The sequence below is a fragment of the Protopterus annectens genome, chromosome 2.part2 (genome assembly GCF_019279795.1).
Source record: "Protopterus annectens isolate FY-2018-M chromosome 2.part2, PAN1.0, whole genome shotgun sequence".
Lineage (NCBI taxonomy): Eukaryota > Metazoa > Chordata > Ceratodontiformes > Protopteridae > Protopterus > Protopterus annectens.
Genome location: NC_056730.1, coordinates 231,810,696 through 231,827,431, shown reverse-complemented (window position 1 = coordinate 231,827,431; position 16,736 = coordinate 231,810,696).

Sequence of the window (16,736 nt, the reverse complement as noted above, 5' to 3'; positions counted from 1 at the left end):
TGATGATTTACTGGTTGGAGGTAATGGTGAAGCAGAGCATGACAAACCTCAGGAAAGACCTGGACAGAGCGCATGAAGTGAATTTAAAGTTCAATCCATTGAAATGCAAATTCAGATTACCAGAAGTTACTTATGTAGATCATTTATTTACCAGTACAAGCTTACGACCAGACCCTTCTAAGCAAGCAGCTATTCTAGAGATGCCATCTCCAGACAATGTCCAAGCCCTACAATGTTTTCTTGGTATGGTTAACTATTTGGGCAAATTTATCCTTGACATTAGTGAGTTATCAGTGCATTTAAGACAGCTGACATGCAAAAATGTTGCCTGGTCATTGTTAGAACAACACCAGTGACCATTTGATAACCTCATTCAGCAAACTGCCAACCCACCTACATTAAAGTACTACGATGTCCACAAACCAGTAGGTCTTTACAGTGAGGCTTCAAAGTTTGGTCTTGGAGCAGTTATTTTTCAAGAAGGCAGACCTGTTGCCTATGCATTTAGAGCTCTTACTTAAACTGAGATTCAGTATGCTGAAACTGAGAAGGAACTTTTGGCAATCATGTTTGCATGTTCAAAGTTCAATGATTATATCTATGGCTGAGCTATCCAGATAGAAACTGACCATCAACCTCTAGTCATTATTTTAAAGAAGTCTATGTATTCAGCTCCAGCAAGACTGCAAAGAATGATGCTCATATTGCAAAAGTATAATTTCAAAATTGTCTATACTAAAGGTAAACTTCTCTGGCTAATATCTTATCCAGATCACCCAGAAATACAATGGAACAGCTTGACACAGAGAATTTTGACTTTGATGTCATGGAAGTGCATACTTTTTCTACCATGAAACTTGATGAGCTAAGAGATCATACAAAGACTGATCCAATTTTGCAAAACCTCAATCGCTTCATCAATGTAAGATGGCCATCAAAGCAATCCTGTGTACCACCAGAAGAACAAGCTTATTTTCCATACAGAGATGAGATGCTGATGGAAGATGGTATCATTTTCAAAGGTCCAAAAGTTATTGTTCCTACTTCCTTACAACATAAATACATTCAGATTTTGCATTGTGGCCACCGAGGGTCAGTTTCTACCAAAAGAAGGGTGAGAGGACTAGTATTCTGGCCTTCTGTATCAAGACATTGATAAAGTGCTTTCTTCTTGTTCAGTGTGCTAAGCCACATTTGCAAAAAGAGTCACTTCAGCTAAGCCAAATTCCTGAACTACCTTGGTCAAGAGTAACCATATTTGAGTGGAACAATCAGCATTACTTAATATTGGTAGACTCTTATTCAAACTGGTTTGAGATTGATTTGTTACCTAACCTAACATCCAGTGCTATTATTATTAAGACGCAACATAATTTCTCAGTCCATGGTAGTCCACACAAAGTTATTTCTGACAACAGTTCTCACTTTACCAGTCAGTTGTTTCAGAGATTTGCAAAAGAGTGGGACTTTATCCATGTTACTAGTAGTCCTGAATACCTGCAGTCGAACGGCCTTGCTGAACATGCAGTACAGAGTGCAAAACAATTACTAGAAAGGTCAAAGTGTGACAATACTGATATCTTCTTGAATTTACTTAATCTCAGAAATATACCTCATGACAACCTACTTGGCTCGCCTGATCAGACTTCTATCTAGGCAAACCAGAACAACCTTGCCTATCAATTCTAGTCTGTTGGTGCCTAATACTAAAAACAACAGAGCAATCAAAGCCCAGCTTTTTAAGAAGCGTTCTTCTCAGAAGTCCAGCTATGATAAAATGATCAGATTTCTTCGTCCGTTAAAGAAAGATAGACATTGATGCAAATACTGAAAGGCGTTGATCGAATTGGTCAAATGAGAGGTATATTTGCCGAGCTGAGATCCTACTTAGTGGAATCTGAGGATAGAGAATACAGGAGAAACTGCAGACATCTTCTTCCTGTATCAGTAATGATATCACAGCATTGTACCTGTGATACAGACTCTAGATCTCAAAGCAACTCTGACAATGTTCATACCGAAGAACATGTCTCAGTATCCATTCCCAGTCCTAATGATGTCTCAGTTGTCCCCAAAGTTGAACATTCCTTGAAGACAGTCCCCATTGCTAGATCCAGTTTTGACTTTTATATTACACGATCATGTCATATTTCTAGACCTAGTGTAAAATACATAGCAGCCTGGGCATGATTATTTCGTATGTGTCTAATTTTGTGTGATTGCATGTCAAAGAATCAATTCTGTATAACTGCATGTCAGAAGATCATTTCTGTAAATTGCATGTCTTTGAATACTGTAATTTACTATAAGAATCATTTCTCAAAGATGCAGGATATAGAACAGAGCGTGTGTATGTACCTTTAAGAAGCATTTCGAGATGTAGGCACGTGTATGTGAATAGTTAGCACGTGCAGGCAGCAGTGCCATTTTGAGAGAACAGCCAGAAAGTTAGCATGTATGAGTGTGGTAATCAGTTTGTTTATAAGTTTATTTAAGTTTAAGTTGCAAAGCCTCATTTCTGATGTGTTTGTGTATAATAAAGCTGCTTGAACTGAACCCACAACTGCTTGTCTGTTTTATCCTGACCGGATGAGCAACAGAAATAATAGTGTGTATTAGTTTATTGTCTGTCATGAGATGCCCACAAAATTTGTGTCAGATTATTGTCAATCTGAATTTGATTGTTTCTTGTTATGCTATTGAATATTTCAGTAAGATTTGTAGCAGGATAACTACCTTATTGGAATGGTCAGTAGCACTTTTAGTTGGCTGTCTCTGATCCATTATATACTTTCATTGTTTAATGTAAAATGTTACTCCTTAGTGACATCTACTTTATTTACATTTAGATATATATTTTAAACATTATACTATTTAACTGCTTTTTATTTCTGTATTTTTGTTTTACAGAATTCGAAATAAACATCATTAATTAAAGTTATGATAATATTCTTATTAAAGCACTTTACATTAACTGCTAACACACACCTACAATCTTCCTTTCTAACCAAAAGTAGAATTAGTGTTGTTTTTTTTTCTCATAGAGGTACTTCACAATATCCACCTCCAACTGTTTTCTCCTACATACTGTAATATATGCATACCTCTACCTGCAAATTATATACATTTTCAAGAGGAATGGTTAAGAAATAGTAGACATAGTTACTGCATGAAGCTTTACTTAAGACTGCTCAAAATGCAAGGTCACATGAGGCAACAATCTCAGAAGCAGTATCACGTGCAAAGAGACATACATAACCAATTACTAGATATTTGATATATATTTTGAGACGTGCCATAAAAATTACTTTAAAAATAAGAAAATTGTATATAGTACATTGCATATATCAATTCACTATCTGCTATTCTGAGCCAGAAGCATTTCAACTCAATTTGTGGAAAATTATATTTTTTAATTATTCATTATGCAGTGACAATATAACAAATGTATTTTGTAATTATCCTTCTAGTTCTAGAATATTTTATATAGTGATTTGATTAATAGTGCCTCACTGAGCAAACTGAAGATGTAATGCAGTATTATTCCTATCAGACTGAGGATCAGCCATTAAATAATATCCAAGGTGTATTAAATTAGTACCAATCAAATATTTTATCTCTGAGAAAGTGGTAATGATTTCTGTAGCTGTAGTACTGCTGATAATTTCACTGATCTTGACTCATAGGCAATTAACTTCTATCAAAGCTGGCTCCTTAATCATATGATATCTCTTTCTTCTATGCAATTTCATATCCTGCTCTTGAAATAAAAATGATCCAGGATGCTATGTTGAGCAAGTCATAATGCCAAAAACATTTTTCTTGTTTTGTGGAATGCAAAAGTTAACACTCACCACTCATTCATCTTTGGTTAAACACCATTTATAAATTCACACATTTGGAGCAATAACATGGGTACACATGCATAAATAGAAAACATCGTAAACATTCTTTTCATGTGTTATACATACATGTTTTCTTTTTTAACAATTCTAATTAACACCAGTGTTACAGAAGTTGCTCAACTCCTGCCTTTTATAAAATGTTCAGTTCTACTCTTCCTGAACATTACTATGCAGTTTGCTCTTTCCCTTTTCTGAAGGAAACCACCTCCAGTTGTTTGATCCTTTACAATATTCAATGCTTGAGTTACAGTCGGTTTAGATCTTGTTTTTTTTTATTTTCCAGGATTTTTTTCAGCCAACAGCATCACATCAGTAAGGCATTAATATGTCTGCTCAGCTCAGATCCTGTATCTCAGCTAAAAATAATTATTTTCTTAGTTACAATCATTTGTTCCCCCAACTTTTTCTGGCAATCTAATCTGCAGGGAATTTATCTGCCATGTCATCCCATCACACCTCCAGCCTTTCCTATTTACACAAGGAAACATTCTATGAACTCTGTCTGAGCTATAAAAAATACCTATGCAAATACCCTCATGGAAAAAAAAACTAAACCTTTTAGACTTTGCTAAATACCTGGGAGCTATGCAAATGTCCTACAACTGTACTTTGTAACAGTAAATGATTTTGGGATCATCTGACATAGAAAAACATCTGTTTACATTTCCTTTCTGGTAATAGTTTAACAACTACCTGTTTATAGACTGAAACAATCAAGGGAAACTGGGTTTGCAGTTAAGACAAGATGTATATCTTTTAATGACTGTGCTCTAGAAAAACCCACAGTTTGCAATTGTGTGCTTCTGTACTCAAAAACTGACAAAAACTCAGAAGACTCAGAACTATACCACTTTATGATGACATTTTATCTGTCTGAACCTTTTGTTCCACTTGCCCAGAATTGAGTTAATGTCTGAACTCTGAGGATTCACAGCATATTCAGACTCTTGGTTCATAATTTGAGCACCATTGTTTAATATTAATTAATTGGGATTTTTAGTTGTGGAAAAGAAACATTTCAAAATCTTACTAGTACTTTGACTTGTGATTTTGCAAAATGAGTCAAAACTTTTGTCCATCCACTTGTCCTATTACTTTCCCATTAACAGGATTAGGCCATCATTACTGCAATCATCAGAGAGTCTTTCAGATTTCTTTATGCCCTATGACCCCCAGTGCAAGATCACTCTGTATGAGGGAATGGGGCATGCAATGGATTGACCATGCTGGTCATCTCTTGCTTCCACAAGAGACATTGCCAACAAGTAGCCCTGTCTCTCCATCCTTAAGCATGGGTAATAGTTCTCTTGGTCTCTACTACAGAATTCACAGCAATACAGCCTGTCTTATGTGTCTGTGAAGGGAACACCTTAACCATTATGCCAACCCCTTATGCCTTACCTACGTGTTTAGTTATCTTATACCACTAAAGAAAATTATGAATTATCACCTCTGAATATTAAATCTTGGATGCAGGAAAGTTCATTTCAATGTTGAAAATAAGCATGAATAGTGGGATGTAATGATTTTTCATTAACAGACCTTCATGCCATGTATCAAGAACAACTCAAAGTCTTCCATTGGACATACATTAATCTCTTTTCACAGCAGACATATATAATTGAGAAATAATCCTTAAAGCTTTGAGATTTTTTTTTATATCTTCCTTACAGTCTACATGGGGAATCTATTCTATGTATCGAGTTGCATAGTCTGTAAAGAAAATATCCTTTGAAGTCTTGGATGTGCTTTGTGTAAACATTTTTGAAAATACTCTGAATTGGTTTATGGTCAGACTCAAGGGTAACTCTTTTTCCATAGATACCATCATGAAATGTTTGACTACCAGAACTTGTGACTAGCATCTTTCCTTTTCCATTCCAGCATTGCTTGTTTCAGCACCAGCCAGAGTGGTTGAGCCATAAGTTATTGATCTTCCTTCCTGCATAAGTGCTTCGCCAGCACCTTTTTGGCTACCAACTGCCTGCACAGTAGTTGATTGTTATGACACATCATACAACTTGAATGTAATACCAGTTGCAGCCTGAATTTTTTAGATTGTTAAATGAACAGATGTTAAAGGATTAATTCCCTTTCTTATGCACAATTGAATGGACTATGCCACATTATAACCTAGTAGCTCTTTTTGTGGTAATGGTGCTCTTGACAAATTAGTAACAAACACTTAAAGTATTATACAATGCAAAGGAAACAAACAAGAAATGATTCATCACAAGCATTGATTTGGCTTTGACGGGATTCTACAAAAGATGTTTTATCACAAACATTCAAACATTGGTTTGAGATTGCCAGAATCAGGTTTAAATCAATTTGAAGTCAATACACATCAAATAAACTTGACAGAATTTATACTCATCTGACACTTTTGCTCAGTGTCAAAACTATTTGCTTTAATATGTCGAGAAAATTTAACACGTGCAAGTTATATTCCTGATTTATAGCACCACAGACAGGAGGAGCAGCAATTATATTGACAGGTCCGCCTCGCTCTTTAATCATTTCAGCTGCAGCTCACTGAAACACTTCAGGAACTACAGAGATTCAGCATAGTAAACCTATAAGTATATATTTATACAGAATTCCTTGCAATTAACTTTATCCAAACTAATTAGTCAGGTCCCTTGGTTAGCACTACAAACACAGAAAAAAATAACATTTGATATGGTTGCAATAACTTCCTCAGTTTTCTAAAGTACAGCCAGATATTCCATTCTGGTTCACTTCCCTTTTTGTCCACTTGTTTATGTCTTGATGAACCATGCATGTTCTCAGATAATATTTTTCTCTATATTAGTCAGCAAATATGTGGAGAAAATGATACAAGAAAAACAAACAGGTTACACATAGCTAATCGGATGTCAATAAGTTCTTGCTGATTAGTTCTGTGTGTTAGATTTTTGATCCTGTATTACAGTTCTATACTTCCTACTTAGGAAGTATTAACAATCATATCATATCAGAATTTATTAATCACTGTAATTGTTTGCAGCTTATTCGAATACTGAAGAAAATTCATTGCTGGGATTGAGATATTACTTGAAGAATATCTGATATTTCTCTGTCTCTGATTCATTGGAAGATCTTATTGCTAATATATTCCCATACTTTCAAAATAAATGCAAGCACATGGCTGATGCCATAGCATATTATTGTTAATGAAAAGCCATTTGCTGTCATATAATTTGAATGGGCATACCTTCGTTGAAGGTTGTGCATTAGGGCTGACAACTCAGCATGTAAAAATCAACTGCCAATCATTAGCGGACCGGTGTTCCACTGTGGCGACCTCTAACCGGGAAAACCCAAAAGACACAACAACAACTTTGTCATCACAAGCATACATTTCTGATTGATGGCCTTAATTTACATTTGTCTTGACAGATATTTACTGACTCATGTACTGAATGAGTATGTCAACACTTCCATAAAATTTTGGATTCTCTTATGATAAAGGCCTCCTATTCTGTGACTAGAAAATATGTTCATCTTTAACCATTCTTAGTGTAGAGTTTTAATAAAATAAGAAAAAGATTATGAATTTGTAGAATATTTGTTACCTTTATGTCAGTGGGAATGCAGTTTATTTAAAACAACGTGTCATTCTTTGTAACCCAAGTAAATGGCAAATAAATTGTGATAATATTTTTAAGGCAGAAACAGTTTAGACTTTTTGGAAGCTACAGCACTTTTCCAATTCTCCTTTTTAGATGTTGTCTTCAGTGAAATGCAATACTGGTCTACACCATTAGTTATTAGTTTACTAGAGGAAAAATTAGAAAGCTTTTTACAAAATGTTGATGATTCTTGTACCACTGTGGAGAAACAATGTATGTGATAGAATGAATAATGTGAACTTTAATGTAATTTTATATGAGGACCTTAATAAGGACACAGCAAGTGCTCCTTACAACAATGAATGTGATAGAATGAATAATGTGAACTTTAATGTAAATTTAAATGAGGACCTTAATAAGGACACAGCAAGTGCTCCTTCTTCTATGGTTTTAGATTCATAGTCATTATCAAACATTATAATACTGTTTGTTACCTTTATAGCAAAGTTATACCATTAAATCCTTAACGTGAGCTCCTTGACTAAACAATAAGAAAACTTTATTTCTGCTAATCTTGTGGTAATTGTGATTTGAAAGAAAGTTTCTTCAAAGATGCTTTCTCAATCCTAAGGGACATTATTTTATGTGTATTTAATATTTGTGGAAGTCACATAGCAAGTTAAACATTCTCACACTGCTCCTTATCGTTCTGTTTTCATAAGTCTTCTACCTTGTTTAACAACCAGGGATTTGGACTGTGAATTCAATCACTGTCAAACAACAATAATATATATATATATATATATATATATATATATATATATATATATATATATATATATATATATATATATACTTCATTTTATAACAAATGGCAACTTATGACCTTGGCTAATGCCTTTAAAGGCGCTCTACTAAAAAGCACATCCATATTGAAATACCTCTCAGTTAAGAATAAAAATATACACATAATACAATCAATCCATCAATACTGTTTTCCATGCACATTCATTGAAACCAATATATCTCAAACTGTTACATTTTAAAGAAAAATTATTTATTTCTGCAATAGACATTTTGTCACATTAGCAGGTTGCAACCTATATTTTTTCAGTTAATCTAAGTCTGCAGCCTGCATGACTGACCCCTTGACTACTGAATTGCACAATTTCTTAGCTATTACAACTTGCACATTTTCCAGAAACTTCATAAAAAATTTTATACAGGTCTGCTGTATATACACTAGGATTCAGGAGTCCCTCTCAGAGAAACACTTATATTTTAAATGAACATCTACCTTTTTAAAATTAATAAATTGTAACTGTGAAGCAATAAATGGACATACTGAAGATATTTCTTTCATGTATGTGTTTTAATCATTATATTCATGTAAAAACTCCCATCATTAACTATTTGTTCCATATCAATCCTTCAAGTTTTTTGTCTCTCATAAGACATATATAAAGGTATAGGCAAAACAGAATTTAATTCACCATCCCTATCTTAAAAAGCTCCAACATTTCTTTGCCATCTTCATCTATCACCAGGTACAGCATTATATTCTGAAAGAAAATATCATATACCCAGACTTGTCTTACTACTGATTTTCTCTTCTCAGTCACATATCTCCCTTTCTAATTGCACCTACTATCTTGTCTCTCTAGATACATTAAATAGATATCCCTAACTGTATTTCACCCATATGCACTGTTTACTCGTCTTTTTCTGGTATCCATTGTTTTTGGCAAAATAACTCTCTCCTGTTACTGCACATACTTCAGCCCTTAAATATTCTTCATAAGGGAGTGCATTTAATGCAAGGAGTAGTAGAAAAATGCAAGCACAATGAAAATGGATTTTCATAGCTATACACATTCTACATAACATAATTCTAATTTTGTGCTGTTTCTCTCCTATCTGGACATCACCAAGGCTTTCAACACCATCCCCCACTCTGGAATCATAGATAAACTTACTAAGCTGGGTATAAATCCCTACATCACTTGATGGGTTGCCAACTGGCTTACTGACAGAACCCAGACTGTAAAAGTAGCCGACTCCAAATCCAGCTCCAGGCAAGTGACAAGTGGAGTACCTCAGGGTTCAGTCCTGGGACCACTCTTGTTTGGCATCTACTTCTCTGAAGAACAGGCCAACACTAAGGGACTCTGGCTATCAAAGTTCAAAGATGATTGCAAACTGGGAGCCGTTATTGAATCCCCAAATGATGTAGGTATTCTACAAAAGGGCCTTACAGAAACAGATACTTGATGCTAGAGCCATGGGCTCAAGCTTAATGCCAAGAAATGTATAGTTATCCCCTTTGGGAAAAAAAACATGTACCCATGAATTACCACATAGGTGGCAGTACAATAAACACCGAAAGTGTGATGAAAGACTTAGGGACACAGGTGGACAGTGGTCTCACCTTCAATAACCACATCGCCACAACAGTCAGGAAATCCTTCTATGTGGCACACCTCATCACTAAGGGCTTTTCATCCAGAAAAAGGAGGTCATTGTCCCACTGTACTCATCCATCATTAGACCCATTATAGAGTACAATGCCCCGTTTTGTATGTACCTCACAAGACATCTGCAGCAGCTGTAAAGGCTGCAGAAATACCTCACTAAAAGAATCACAGGCCTAAAGCAGATGCCGTATGCTGATCGTCTAAAAAACTCCAGCTATACTCTGTGTCATATCGTCTACTCAGAGGTGATCTATGCTTAACATACAAGGCCATTTTAAACCCTGAGCTGTTGGACATACTCCACTTAAAGAAATCCCAATCCGTCAGAGCCACATGCTCCAGGGATCTAAACCTTGTCATCACAATGAACAAGGCATGCTGGAGGGATAGGTTCCTGACCCAGAGACTCCCCATAGTCTGGAATAGACTGCCCATACATGTCAAGCAGAGCGTCTCCTTGGCCTTTTTCAAAAGCAACCTTGACGATTGGATAGGAGATAGGAAATTCACCCTGTGGATCATGTCAGTTGCCCTGCTAGACAGGGGTCCAGGGAAGTAAATATTGTGCGAAGAAATATCCAGGGAATTGTTTGGCTAGGCTTGTATAGGTCCTAGGGCTGATAGCCTAGTACCAACCTATGAACCTATGAATCACTGTAACATCTAAATAATTTATCCTTCTTTGCTGTATTTTAAATGCAACTTTCAACCAACATCTATTGCTGCACAAAACTTTCAGGTCATCTTTGTATGAACATATTAAGTCATCAATATATCGGTAGTATCTTATTACATGACAATTAAAAATCATGGTTTATATTGCCTACAATCATCCTATGAATATTTACAATGAAGCAGTATACATCCAGGGTTTATGTACACGACTATATTAAAGGGACAACATTTATCTAGAATAACATCTGATGATATAGTTTTGGACACCGAAGCACTGGTGATGTCTAATGATTTTATGAAATGAGGTTATAATTTGAATGAGATAAGTGAAGCTATTAATGATGTTAAATGACATCTCAGTGGTAGTATGTGCCCATATTTTAATTCTGATGTACCAGTACAGAATAATAGTAATATTTTATGTGATACATATCTTCCTTATGTCTTGTCTTTTATTAGCAGTTGTATAAGTATTATAAATATTGTAAAAGATAATTGGTCAGTTTTAATGACCTCACAAGACATTTTGAAAATTGTTGGTCCATTCCCAATTTATTTAAGGAAAACTTAACTTAAAAAGACAGTTATGTTATAGATGGTTGAATTCAGCTGTTAGTACTGCGAGAGATATAAATAAGGGCACATTCCCCGGTATGAAATGCAATCACTGTCACTATATTGACACTACCGCTTCTTTTATAACACCTGCAGCACAGCATAAGTATGAGATCATTCATCATGCTGATTGTGATCCTATGAATTTGGTTTATATTGCTAAGTGCACAATGTGTACATCATTTTATACAAGGAAATCTAACAGACGACTACGGGATAGGATTGACCAACATATGCATGATATTAAGAAACTGAATCTTACCAATGATTTAGCTAAGCATGTTTCATTAATGGGCATATATCATTATTTTAAGTTTTTTGTTTTACAACTGGTTATATGTGGGATTAGGAAGGGTGATATCAAAAACAAGACTGAGGTCTGTGAATCTGAATAGATTAGTAGGCTTAATGCATTAACTATGCCTGGTATGAATGAATCTTGTTCTTTAAAATCTATTTTGAAGTCAAAAAGCTTAGATCATTGATCATGTGGCTCATTTCCTTTATAAAGGAATGTGTGTCGGAGCTTTTGAATACGCAATGAAGCATTATTTGTACATGAAAGCTTGTAATATGATTACTTATATTTTTACAAACTATCTAGTTTTATTTTTATTTTATAAGTGATATTTTGAACTGTTAATGTTATCCTTGAACAGCTGACATCATTTTTCAACAAAGTTTTTCTTTCTAGGTAATTGCCAAAACAATACCGTTAACAGCCAAAGAAGTCATCCCAGAGAGACAATGCTCTTCAGTGTCATATACCTGCAATGTGCACTGTGTGGTTTCTAGCTTTCATCCTGTTTCCTATCCATCTTACAATGTATGGGACATTTTTTAAAAACCAAATCAAAAGATGTGTGCAAGTCTGAAGTAGACTAAAACCAAAAAACAGGACTTGCACGAGTTCCCAAATGAAGGTCAAAAACCAAACTCCTTAGATAAGCACAAGCACTTTATTTCCTTAATGCTGCAACACAAAATAATACGTTTTCGACATAGAATCCAAGTCTTCATCAGAGATGAACAAATCACAGTAGACCTTACATCATTTTATACCATTCAACAGTCTGACTGCAGTCTAAACTGAGGTACGTTTCTTCCTTTCTTTTTAATGTCATGAAACACACTGCACAAGGAACAGTTCCTTGTGCAGTGTGTTTCATGACATTAGAAACATTTTTTTAAAAAACATTCAGCTTCTGTATAATGCTAGAATGAGGAATGATGTTAAGGCCTTGGCCAAGTCAAGATTCTCCATGTGTATGATGTGGCCCCTGTCTACAGACTCTGCTTCCTTTTTTAAAGATTCAAAGACAGGATCTACCCTTCATAAAACCAAACTGTTTGACATCATGTCTAATAAGATTCTTGATATTGTAGTTAATGAGAGCAGTTATAGTACATTCCATGGGTTTGCACATGAGACTTGTATGGCAGAAAAGTCTATAAATACCAAGGTCTGTTGAAAAGCCATACTTATGAAGAGATTATGGGGAGACTTGGATTTTGACAAACTATTACTTAATACTATGTAGTTTGCCTTAAAATAGTTCCTGTTACTGTTTTTGCTGGGGTTTCTGTGTTGATCTTTACTTCAGAAGAGTTAGCTTTATGATATGATTTCACTAGTGAGGATGTGACATGGGAGGATGCAATGCTCTCCCATGTTGATGATCCTCTGGTTGGAGCATGCACTATCTGTTCAACGGTGATTGTGTTAATAAAGTCCAGAAACCATTGTGCCTGTGAGTTTTAGGCAGTGTAAGTTTTTCGGTCAGTAGAGAGGTAGTTAATGTCACCCACAAATACAGTATTTGATTTGATGATGAACATCTCTCTTAGGTTTAGATAAGTAGTCATGAAACTCTAGGGGCATAGATGGTGACTTTCAACTAACCATGATAGGGTGATGAACCCTATCTATGGTGACTTGCATGTGGATAAGCTCCATGCTATCATCGAGTTTAAACAACTGGAGGTTGTTGCAAATGAAGATTGAGACACCTCCACCTCTGGCCCCAGTCTGTGCTGTTGCATGTCTAAATCTTTTGAAGGTATTGTAGCTTTTCACTGCTGGAGTACTTTCTACAACTTTAAACCAAACCTTGTTCACAGCACAGTTTCCTACATTATCTAAAGTGAGGTGGGCATGAATGGTGTGGAGTTTTTTGTTTAGGCTCCTAGCATGGAGCAGTAACACTTTAAGGATGCTTGGAGGCTTTTTTACTATGTTGATATTTTTGTCTTTTTGGCATTTTCTAAAAATAAAGATCTAAGAGGGTGGATAAAGTTTTAGTCTATATCTAAATTCCTAGGGGGGGGGGGGGGCAGGTGCAGCCAGTCATTAGTAAATCAATGTAGTCTGCTGGCCATGTCATCCCATCCTGATAGATAGTGGAGTGACACCAGAAACTAAATCAATTATTAAAATCAATCATTTTATGTTCATGCTGTGGTATCATCCTTGGTGAAGGTAGAATGCTGTGCAATGCAAAACTTGTATATCAGTCAATGGCACATATTCTGAAACATATTCTGACAGATCCATTTTCATATCGTCCAGTCAGGTATGTCTCAGGACATTTCACACCCACATGGACTAGGATGGAATCATTTTGGGATGTGAGATGCAGTGACTTATGTGCATGCATGATACTGTGGATCCTGGCTCCAGATAAGCAACTAACTGTTATATTCTCCTTGTCTAACCTGATATGTGTTGCATCTGTGTGATGCACAATAGAGTCCCCAATGACAAGAGCATTATGTAAAATATATGTTTGTCTTATGTGCTTTACTCTAGGGGACCATGATATACATGTAGGCTTATGCGAGATGTTTGGTGTTGCTTTTGATGTGTGTTTTAGTGGTTGCTAAAGAGCAGTGTTGTGTTAGGCAGGTTTGAATGTCTTTAAGATTTGAGAAGGTTTCTTTTAAGTACTTCAGCATAACACAATCTGTGTGCATGTTTGTGGTTAATGGTATGTGTAAGAGATATAGTGTGGGCATTCTTGGCATCCTCATTTGTTTGTGAGATTTTGCCTCCGAGGAAGGTGTGTATTTACAGCTCTCGCATACTGTGTGTTATTTTCTTTAATGACTAACTGGTTGTCTGACAGCATGAGACAGTTGCTACATTGCATTAAGATGTTGAAATCTACCAAGGTTGCCAGAGAGACATTAGGAAATTACATATCCATGTTATCCAGTCATGTAATACAGTGGACTGTTTAGGATTAAGGATTTGGTTTTAACAGGGGTCTCCTAGAGAGGTTTTTGATGTTAAGGGAAAGATGTTATATAATGCATGGATATGGTAGTGTTATTCAATGCACAAGCTAGCTGCTGTAGGCTTAATTCCACACAATGCCATGCTGTTTAACAGGTTATAGACATAATAATAACTCTGTAGAGAAGTGTTTTATTGTCTATGCTAAATGAAACTGCATGGTGGGCAGCTCCTCTCAAACTCTTCTGATTTATAGCAAAAAAAAAAGCCTTGAAAAGTGATGTTTATGTCTTCTAGCTAATATACAACCACACTTTGAGCTCCTTGGAGTGCTCCCAAAATCAGGGAGACCAGGTAAACACCTTATCCACACTTAAACACCTTCTCCCACAAGGTACAAACCTTTTACCATCAGGGTATATATTTTTTTAGATTTTGCATTATATTTGGTTCTAATAGGTCCTCTATGTATTTTTTCCCTGACTAGTGTATAATTCCTTAGTGTAGCTTGCTGATGTATTAAGATTTTAAAAAGTTCTCTTTGCTTAAACTTCATTTTTGACTGAGAGCTAGTCATTTTTTATAGAAATATCTTTGATTAATGATATAACTTATTGCATGTCCTTTTTCAAGCAGCATTCTGACTAAAATGATATAGATGAACAAATTTTCTTCTTCATATCCAGCATGATGTCATAAGGAAACTTAATTATAACTAAAATAGCTTAGTTTTCATGAAATACTCAGTCATGCAAGGTAATGTTTGTCAAATATTTTAAAATGAAAACCAAATATTGAACTGTAAACTTTCTTAGTGGAAATATAAATTATATGTGCAGTATCAGACAGAACATTTTTTAAAAACCAAATCAAAAGATGTGTGCAAGTCTGAAGTAGACTAAAACCAAAAAACAGGACTTGCACGAGTTCCCAAATGAAGGTCAAAAACCAAACTCCTTAGATAAGCACAAGCACTTTATTTCCTTAATGCTGCAACACAAAATAATACGTTTTCGACATAGAATCCAAGTCTTCATCAGAGATGAACAAATCACAGTAGACCTTACATCATTTTATACCATTCAACAGTCTGACTGCAGTCTAAACTGAGGTACGTTTCTTCCTTTCTTTTTAATGTCATGAAACACACTGCACAAGGAACAGTTCCTTGTGCAGTGTGTTTCATGACATTAGAAACATTTTTTTAAAAAACATTCAGCTTCTGTATAATGCTAGAATGAGGAATGATGTTAAGGCCTTGGCCAAGTCAAGATTCTCCATGTGTATGATGTGGCCCCTGTCTACAGACTCTGCTTCCTTTTTTAAAGATTCAAAGACAGGATCTACCCTTCATAAAACCAAACTGTTTGACATCATGTCTAATAAGATTCTTGATATTGTAGTTAATGAGAGCAGTTATAGTACATTCCATGGGTTTGCACATGAGACTTGTATGGCAGAAAAGTCTATAAATACCAAGGTCTGTTGAAAAGCCATACTTATGAAGAGATTATGGGGAGACTTGGATTTTGACAAACTATTACTTAATACTATGTAGTTTGCCTTAAAATAGTTCCTGTTACTGTTTTTGCTGGGGTTTCTGTGTTGATCTTTACTTCAGAAGAGTTAGCTTTATGATATGATTTCACTAGTGAGGATGTGACATGGGAGGATGCAATGCTCTCCCATGTTGATGATCCTCTGGTTGGAGCATGCACTATCTGTTCAACGGTGATTGTGTTAATAAAGTCCAGAAACCATTGTGCCTGTGAGTTTTAGGCAGTGTAAGTTTTTCGGTCAGTAGAGAGGTAGTTAATGTCACCCACAAATACAGTATTTGATTTGATGATGAACATCTCTCTTAGGTTTAGATAAGTAGTCATGAAACTCTAGGGGCATAGATGGTGACTTTCAACTAACCATGATAGGGTGATGAACCCTATCTATGGTGACTTGCATGTGGATAAGCTCCATGCTATCATCGAGTTTAAACAACTGGAGGTTGTTGCAAATGAAGATTGAGACACCTCCACCTCTGGCCCCAGTCTGTGCTGTTGCATGTCTAAATCTTTTGAAGGTATTGTAGCTTTTCACTGCTGGAGTACTTTCTACAACTTTAAACCAAACCTTGTTCACAGCACAGTTTCCTACATTATCTAAAGTGAGGTGGGCATGAATGGTGTGGAGTTTTTTGTTTAGGCTCCTAGCATGGAGCAGTAACACTTTAAGGATGCTTGGAGGCTTTTTTACTATGTTG